Here is a 9,991-nt window from a genome sequence, read left to right as displayed (position 1 = left end):
TAGGTCTGTCTCCTTCTTTGGTGTTGTCTCTGTGATCTTTGTCTGCCTGTAGTTTTGTCTTTTCATGGTGATAGAGATAGTTTGCAGAGCTGGTAAGAGTGACCGCTGGAAGAGCTTCCCTTCTTGTTGGTTTGTGGCCTTCCTCTCCTGGGAGAATAGCGACCTCTAGTGGCTTATGCTTGTCAGCTGTGCGCAGACAGGGCTTCTACTACCTGCCCGTTTGCTATGGAGTTTATCTCCGCTGTTGCTGTGGGCGTGGCCTGTCTGGGGCTGCTCCTCCAAAATGGTGGAGCCCCGTTGGAGGGGGAGCAGATGGGAGGCTATTTATCTCCGTAAGGGGCCTCTGTGCTCCCTGTTGCCCAGGGGGTTAGTGTGCCCAGAGATCCCCAGATTCCCTGCCTCTGGGCTAAGTGTCCTGTCCTGCCCCTTTAAGACTTCCAAAAAGCACTCTCCAAACGAAAACAACAACAGCAACAATGAAAGAGGAAACAGAAAAAAAAAAAAAAAAAGGAAAAAACATGCTATTTTTTTTGTCTTCAGGCGCCAGTCCCAGGCACCTGCTCGGTGGTCCTGCTTCCCTGCCTCCCTAGCACCGGGGGCCCTGTCCCTTCAAGGCTTCCAAAAAGCACCTGCCAAAAAAAAAATAATGGGAAATACGCGCGATATTGTTTGTCCTCAAGCTCTGGTCCCAGGTACCCGCCCACCGGTCCTGCTACCCTGCCTCCCTAGCACTGGGGTCCCCATCCCTCCAAGGGCTCCAAAAAACACTCACCAAAAACAAAAGGGAAAAACGTGTGACCCTCTCCGTCCCCAGGCTCCGGTCCCAGGCACCTGCTCACCAGCCCTGCCACCCTGCCTCCCTGCCTCCCTGCCAACTGGGTCCCTGTCCCCCTAAGGCCTCCAAAAAGCACTTGCCAAAAAGAAAAAAACGGGTGAAACGTGTGATTTTCTTTGTCCTCAGGCGCCGGTCCCAGGCACCCGCCCACCAGTCTTGCTGCCCTGCCTCCCTGGTATTGGGGTCCCCATCCCTCCAAGGCTTCCAAAAAGCACTCGCCAAAAAGAGAAAAAAAAAAGGGGGGGGAAACGTGTGATTTTCTCCGTCCTCAGGCGCCGGTCTCAGGCACTCGCCCACCGGTCCCGCAGGGAAAAACGCGCGATATTCTTTGTCCTCAGGCTCTGGTCCCAGGCACCCGCTCACCGGTCCTGCTGCCCTCCCTCCCTAGCACAGGGGTCCCTGTCCCTTTAAGTCTTCCAAAAAGCACTCGCCAAAAAAAAAAACCGCTCCGGTTTCTTTCCACCCGCTGGGAGCCAGGGGGAGGGGTGCTTGGGTCCCGCTGGGCCGGGGCTTGTATCCTACCCCCTTCGCAAGGCTCTGGGTTCTTGCAGGTGTGGATGTGGTCTGGATGTTGTCCTGTGTCCTCTGGTCTCTATTTTAGGAAGAGTTTTCTTTGTTGTATTTTCATAGATGTATGTGTTTTTGGGAGGAGATTTCCACTGCTCTACTCACGCCGCCATCCTGGCTCCGCCCCCTTGTTACATATTTTTAAACAACAAACTTTTTGATTTAAAAAGTAATACACAAAAAAGTAACAAACTCATTGCATAATGACTGGAAAATAGGGAGAAACCTAGGAGAAAAAAGTTATAGTAGTACCTCAAGATTTTTTAGGAAACTCCCATAGATATATCCTTAAAGTTTATTTATTTACACAATTGTAAATTTTAAAGGTTTTTTAAAAAACATTTCCTTCTAGAATAGAAAAACTTGCCATGTTGTTGGTATGTTGCATTGACTTTATTTTCAATTATAGAAAGTCATGTTTAATGAATTTGGGGCAGATATCTTCCATGGTTTGCTTTTCTTCATTTACTCTGCCATAAAATTGATAATGAACTCAAAACTGCACAAAGTATATCTTACTAAAGCTATGCATTAACGAGGTTAATATTTAAGTTTTTTCTAAAGAAGATACTAGGCCCAAATTCTTCTTACATGTCCTTGAAGATAGTTATTTTCTCTAGTAACTACGTAATGTCATCAAGTGTGAGGTCTGGATCACATTTCTTTGGAGTATGGCCATTAAATGATCTCTTTCTTAGATTTAAAAGTAAAATAAATCCAATACGGTCCCTTGATTTGCTTAAAATTATCTCTGAATTATTTTCAAAAGCAGAATAATTATTAGCATTCTAGTTCTGATGTCTAGATTAAGATGTGGTAGGAAAAAGTCTTCAGATACTATAATGGCTTATTCCTAATTCTTACTCAAATACTGCCCTGTGCTTCTCTGTTTTAAGAAGGGGTCACTGGTTAGTTTTAAGGTGAAACTAACCAGTGATCCCTTAGCATCCCATCCTCTTAGCTTCCCATCCCCAGCCCTTCTGCTACTCACCACTTTTCCTGGGCCCACTTGCCAGCTGATTTCTAGAAGTTTCAGCCCATGGCGGGCTCTGGAAAGTAGGAGGAAAAAGCTGGATTTCTTGTCCTCCCCCATCTCTTCATTGGGAAGTATGACTGCACCCAGTCTCCTGAAGACAATCTCATCCCTCTGTGGTTTTAACTCGCACTCCAGGCAGCACCCCAGGGCTCTAGCTCTCCCTCCTCCCAGACCACTCAGCCTCCTGGACTGGGTACATCAGTGGCTCCCTGGGTCCCTCCAGTCTCTGGCCTGGTAGGGGCTTTGGAGGTGCTGATTTCTGAGCTCTTTCACTCTTCTTTCACCTTCTTAGCTCTTCCATCACCTGTGGAATTTAATCCCCTGTTTAATCCCAAAGTGGTTTCTAGTTCCTGGTTGGATCCTGGCTGATACAGTTGACAATGTGATGATTAAAATGGGAAAATGGTAATATTTTTTCCAGTCCCCATCAGCACTGTATCTTCTTGTATAATTTAATGTATATCTTCATGTATAAATTATATATTTATTTTTAGGTATAGAGATAATAATATTGCCCTGTTAAACTTCATGGATAGTGAGAAAATCGAATAGAAGTTTTATTTTGAAGGCAAACAAATAATAATTATGTACCCTATCCCCAAGGCCTACAGGTAAGGAACATTTGGCTAGGTCTGGCCAAAGACTGATGCCATGTCCTTCATTAATTACTTTATGTAAGAATATAGTGATTTATCCTCCATTTGCACAGAAGCCGGTGAGAATTATGCCTGGGCTTGCCTGGGGCTTGCTGGGTTTACACTGCCTTATCTCTAAACATCCCGACCCTCCCCCAAGGCAACAGGCCTAGTGGATCCGCCACAATAAAAGGCACCACACTGCTGCCCCCTCTCTCTTTGTCTCTCTCTCTCTGCTGCCCCCTCTCTCGCTTTGTCTCTGTCTCTCCATCCCCCTGCTCTCTCTCCCTCTCTCCCTCTCTCCCTCTCTCTCTCCCTCTCTCTCCCTCCCTCTCTCTCTGCTCTCTCTGTCCCGCTGCTCTCTCTCTCTCTATCTCTCTGCACCCCCCTCTGGGGCAGCCACTCTCTCCTTCAGACAATAAAATCTCTTGTGTGGGCCTGTGTCTCCTGAGCCGTTCTGGGTAAGGAGGGTCGCGGTGAGATACCCTTTCACTTTATACATTAAGTTATGCATTAATTGGATTTTACATTTTAATTAATAAATTTCCCACCATTAATAGAAATTTTTCACATAAAATTTGGAGTTTAATATAAATGATGTGAATTTTAATAGGATGGATTTTACTAAATGGCACTCCATAGTCTGTACCAGCCATACATTTGATACAGTGCAACATACAGTTATGAACCTTTCTTCTGAGATGGGAGATAGATTTGGAGAATCTTAAACTAGAGGTACAGATTATTTAATTATTACAGAATACGGCCTTTGAGATAAGGTTAAAAGTTTGGATGAAAAGTAAATGGAGGCCAACCTGTAAGACTGACTCCCTGAGATCCAGACTTCCACAAACTCGTGGGGAAAACACTCCTTACCGCTCTGTGCCTTAGTACTACATTTTCCAAAGAGGCTGCTGTGAAACCCTAGTCCATGGGATGTCAGAGGTTTTCCACTTCTCAGAGCTGCATGACATCATGAGAATCTAAGAGTGGGCTAGAGCTTGGAGTGATGCCCTCAGTTATCTGAACTTAGAGCACTCTTCCAGCTTGCTTCTTGCAGTAACTAAGTTCCACCGTATTTTGGGAAAAGCCATATTAGGGATTAGCAAAGCAAATAAATACATCTAGAATGAGAAGAAAACCAAACTTCAACAAAACACAGAGAGCCTAGATGCCTTTGATATCATCCTCAGAGAAGATCTTTCTCTTGCTAGGATGCATATACACCAGAGGGTACATCGGAGTGTCAGGGTCACGGGGTGATGGAGGCCCGAGATATGGCCAAATGCAGGTACAGCAGCAGGGAACAGGTTAAAGTCTATTCCAATGTTTTTATGAAGAAACACAGCGATGATGATTGGGGTAAATGTCAACAAAATCTGTTCTTCTAAGAGATTATCTGGACAGATTCTTCAACCTTATTAATTACATTCCTCCCCTGTTGCTTGTTTAGGGAAGATGGACAAAAGCGAAACCTGTAAGGACCCTTCCTCAGTGGTCTGGAGCAAGTAACCCCGACACAGCATGGTGTCCAAAGAGTGCACGTTGGAGCCGCTGATGTTCCATCACCGACTTTGCTGTGCCTTTGGATTCCTCACTTGTTAAGGAGTAAATGAATCGGAGAAAAATTTGGTCACTTTACTTTTAGTGAAAAAGTGTACTATATGGGTATTATACAAGTGTACAATTATATCAAAAGCATAATTAGTTTGGAATATGTAAAATAAGTAGCAAATACTGCACTGGTAATGGATATGGGTCCTGAAGACAGACAAACTAAAGCATGTTTCCTCATCTGTGAATGGGGATAATAAAATCAGTCTTATAGGATTAGGGAGAATTTAATTGTAAAGCACATGGCACGTAGAGTTCAATAACTGTAATAACAATTAGCTTTGTTCATATTATTAATATCCAAAGCACCTGGAAATAAGTAAATGCTTGATGTATAGTAGCTACAAAAATTAAAATCTGAATTAACAATAATGGAGTTTATACAAAGTTTATTTTGGCACTATGAAACCATTGCTGAGCTGAAAGCAATAATGGACACATGAGGGAAATTCATATTTAAGGCTCAGGTCGTTTTAAAGCATTTAGCAACATTTGCATAAAAAGACAATAAGCATGCCTATTACAATAATTATTGTTGATTCAGGTAAGCCTTCTGGCAGAAGAATTAGTATGCAGTTGATACAAACACACACCCTCTCCTAATTCCACATCTGCCCAAGTTTGGGAAGATTTTATAGCAAGATTTTCTAATGCTCACTCGGTTACTAAGAGGAATGTATTTTCTATGCCAGCTTGGGGTCTGAGTGACAGACCCCAAGAAAAATGTAGAGATTGTGGATAGATATTTAATGCTTGTTTTGCCTACTTCTTAATATAATATTGAAAAATATTTGTTTATATTCTAAATATAGTATTTAGATGGATAGAAATATAAAGCAGCAAAACATAATTGTTTTATATCTGACTACATGACAATATGCTTTATTTGTGAATCACTGCAAGTTATTTCCACCACATTGAAATTTAAATGATCAGCAGTTGGTAAACTCTCTTACACTTTCTTCAACCACAGGGAGAAAAACTGGGTCAGGTTAAACTTTATAGTGTTACCACACAATCCCTGTGGATGTCAGCTTAACCCTCCAAGACCTAAAAAAACATTTCGGTTGATTCTGTTTTATTGCCTTAATTGTTGTTTGGGGATATGAAATGCACAACTCAATGTTTTGACCACTTATGTACATAAAATGGATGAAGCAATTTTCTCCCAAATGGGAGATTTCTGTAACTTTGACCACTCTTCAAGGTCAGCGATTACACAAGTTTAATGATGAAGACGACACCAATCCTGACTGGAGAGTATTTACCTTAACCTTTTGTCCAGAGTTCACCATCATCAGAATTACACTCCCAGACACTCACCAAGAGGAAAGGCAGCAGCCAGCTGTCCAAAGGATCCATCAAATGGAAAGTAATTGTCCATGTTCCAAAAGGAAAACAACTCAGAAAATAGCTGTGGGAAAACTGTCCAAACAAGAAGAAAACTTATGACTTCCAGCAGAGTATATTTTAAAATAGAAAGTCTTCAATAAAGGCAGTCTTTTCATTATTACCTCTGGTTCCAATGAAGAGAGTGATATCAGCAGTGCCCCAGGAAACTAATGAAACTGAGGGGGTCTCATTGCTCCAAACTTCGAATGTTGCTTGGACAGCATGGTCCACAGTTTTCAGGGGAAAGATCTAGATTGTGATTCACTATACTAACACAAAGATACAGAGGCATTTCAGTAAGCCCTCAAATGTGACATTTTAAAGACTGTTATACTTTCAAAATCTGTACTTTTGATGATTCTTTTTATTTCCTTACAGAATTAGATTTCAAAGGTACATCCTGGTATATTAAAGTTTCTTTTTGTGTTTACAAGTATTCCTGGTTAAAAGAAAATTCAAACTGCACTATAACCCCAGATTTAAAAACTACTATAAGACATTAATAATGTTAAATAAGGGTATAAAATTCCACTTAATATAAGATATTTGAATTTTGTTTTAATTTCATTGAAGTTTGAGGCCAGAAATAATGGAGTACAACTAACTTAATTTTTTTGACATAATATGATATTTAACACTCAACTTATGCCACATATAAGTGTTACATGAAAAGGTTGAATTTGCGGCACAACATTAAAGAAACATTATTGTAAATAAAATTAAAGAATCATTAGGTTAATACAGTTTTGGAAAGAATTAGCTTCTGTACTCTAATTTAATTTGCCTTTCAAGTAAAACTAAACATTAGCACGGAAAGACAATAGAGTGTTACCTTTCTCCAATATTTTGCTAAATGAAATTTGTGTACCCTATAAAATATTTAACTATGTCAGCATAAATAAGGTTTTATTTTAAAGGGAATTCACTAGTTTAAAAATACCTTTCTGATATACTTGAAATTGAATGCAAAAATGTTTTCTAGATCTTTATATCCAGATCTTTATAGCCCTAGAGATTTCACTCATGTTTGCTATATATATATTAGGTGCTCAATTAAAGTTGTTGAACAAATGAATAAATGAATGGATATAAATTAAAGACAGGCTCAAGGTGATTATCTACAGATTTCTTCCTGGAATTATTTCATGTCTCAATCATTTGCTTCCATTCAGTTGTAATTTAGAATCTCACTTGAGAAAGAAATAGTTGTATCCAATGACATGGGTTCAATATTTGTTGTTTTTGAACTTTCTAAGTTTGCAGGAAAATAACCTGTTGTACCATACTACAATGTTAAGAGACAACTGATTTTAACAATACCTTAAAAATCAATTCTCACTGAAAATTACTACACAAGGCAAAAAATGAAACCATTAGTTCTCCATATTTTTAAATAAAAATTTTTTTCTGGGATATTTTAAGCCATCTAGAGAAGATTTACTAACTCAAGGCTCAAATAACAGAGAGAAAGCTTGGTTTGGAGTACACAAAAAAGCGATTTGGGGATAGCATAGATTTACAGACCCCAAAGGACCTTCAGATATCATCTAGGGTAATACCTATATATTACATTGGAAAACAAGTTCAAAGACACTGAGAAACCTCCTCAAAAACACACAAAGAGATAAAGTTATGCTAGGATTAGAATCTCAGTCTCCTAGCTACGATATTATGTATCATCCCCAAACTACTTCTTAACACATAAATACATGATTTGCCAAAATTGTTTCTGCCAACTAAAGGAACAATACATTGTACAATTGAAAAATTATGAGCCATCTTTTCTCCAGTAAGTCAAGTGATTCATTTTCTTAGAGAAAAAAGTATGCCCCATTTTATCAGGGACCCTATACTTAAGCTGTTTCATAAGGCTTTATGTTTCAGCATCCAGTTGGCCATTTGCTTGTAAACCAAAGAAAGCTTGAATATGCTGAACTCTATTTCCCAGGAGCTCAGATTCCCCTTCTGCCCACATGTTGATCTCAAGGGAAGTTGATAAAAGTCTTTCAAACAGTGCTGGAAAGAAAGCACATAATTATGTCCATTAAATGGGAAAACTACATGCTAAATTAGGAAAACAGCAAGAAAAAGTTACCTCTGCAAAAAGCAATTTTGCCTTGGTGAAGGAATCTTATCCTCTAGAAGTAGATGAGGGTGCTGTATGGGCCAGCAGACAGTGAGATTCCAGAACAGAAAGGCCAGCAGCACAAGAACGGTTGCCTCTGCTGCTTGAGAGTCTGCAGAGACCTTCATTTGGGGATGGGAGTTTGGAGGGAGAGAATTTGAATCCCTCCCTCACTGAGCCACTTTTATAGGGTCAGAATGTTGACACATTATTCATTTCTTGTCCCTATTTTGTCTGCACTACTTTCTCGTCAAGGACAGCGCAAGTGCACATTCTTTTGTGCAAAGTAAAAGCTTACGTATAAAAACAAAGGTTTCACCCCTTGTTTAATGACTTTAAGTGAAGAATGTATGTTTTACTTCTTTTGAGTACTTTATCTCTAAAACTGGATGAGCAACAGGGAACTTGTAATTTGCTCTCTGAAATAGGATGGAAGAAGAGGAGGAAGGAAGGAAGAGAAAAGAAGAAAAGAAAGGGGCAAGGGAATAGAAAAAAAGAGAAAAGGTGAGGAGGGAGGGAGGTGGGCTAGACAGGAAATGGCATTTCTTTTAAACAAGAAAGTGCCAAGCACTGTCCTTTTGCTATCACTCTTCTTTACTAGACAGTGGCCAAGACTCTCTGACCCAGACACCTTGATGAAGGTATGAGCAGAACTAGACAGGACTGCAGAGCTAACAAGAGTTTTCCCACTAAGTCACGACCAAGGACCTCACTACTAGTTTCTCTCAATTTGGAACCCATCTAATCACCTTGCTGCCAGGACCACTTTATCCATGAGTCCAACCCAAAGTGGGATAATACAATCCAGATGTAGGAAATGAGCCATTTGCCCAGTAAAGGTTGTGTCAGTTTTTTCCAAAACCAAAATTCTTTCCAAAATTTCCAAAACATTTACAAACACAAATGATTAATCAGATCTGATCCCTTCTTGTACAAATTTGCAAGCTGATGAAACTGGTCAAGCAAGAGGTTAAATACAGACTTTGATCTAATCTTCCTCCAATGATATACATTTTACACATTCTGGAAAGTCCTCCACCTGATAGTTTCTGTCTGACTTCAGAATGCTTTCAGCTTGAAAGGCGAGTACATTGCATAACCAGTAAAAATTGAAACATTCAACCTAGTATTTCATCTGCTCCCAGGGTATTTTACTATATCCAGATTAAATGAATGATTTTGAACCAGTTTGCTCCACCATTATTCATTATTTCATAGAAACTAGTTAGTTGATGGTGATGGAGGCAGGTCACAATCCCCAAAATTAAGATGAGCCATCCCCTAAATCAAGAAGCGTTTCTCAGAAACAAGTGATGGTTGAAGACCACTTGCTGATAAGATCTAGGTAAACTCATCCATTCTCAGCTTACTTTCTGATGTTCCAAGTGGTGGATGACATTCATATGCATGGCATACTTCCTTGAACTGCACAAGGAACCACCTGTAATTCCACGTCTTTCTTTCCAATTTGAAAAAACAAACTAGAAAGCAATGAGTGGAATCATAACAAATAGTCCAGAAAATTATGTAACAAATTTAAAAAATGTAAATCATTAAAAAAATTTAGCACTTTAGTATTCCTCATGACTGATACACAATTAATGGAAATAAATTATTGAATTACAACAGAAAGTGAAGTATTTCCCAAAAATATAGGCTTTGAACATAAGACTATTGAAATTAATATAGGAAATTCTGGATAGGAAATCCTCATTTATAAATGATGAACTAAAGATGGTAAAAATAATTAGTTTTTTAATATACCTTATTTTCACAGTTTATTTTGG

General features: G+C 39.6%; 1 long non-coding RNA gene across 1 annotated transcript; it reads right to left on the bottom strand.

Moving 5' to 3' along the window:
* Nucleotides 1-3,745: 3,745 nt before the first annotated feature.
* On the bottom strand, nucleotides 3,746-6,904 carry LOC140850115 (uncharacterized). The gene is made up of 3 exons (XR_012132870.1): nucleotides 6,202-6,904; nucleotides 6,011-6,112; nucleotides 3,746-4,670 (listed from the first exon to the last, which is right to left on the bottom strand). It is a non-coding gene; the product is annotated as an uncharacterized lncRNA (long non-coding RNA).
* Nucleotides 6,905-9,991: the final 3,087 nt, after the last annotated feature.

The sequence above is a fragment of the Manis javanica genome, chromosome 6 (genome assembly GCF_040802235.1).
Source record: "Manis javanica isolate MJ-LG chromosome 6, MJ_LKY, whole genome shotgun sequence".
In the NCBI taxonomy this organism is placed as follows: Eukaryota; Metazoa; Chordata; class Mammalia; order Pholidota; family Manidae; genus Manis; species Manis javanica.
This window is presented reverse-complemented; position numbering and strand designations above follow the sequence as displayed.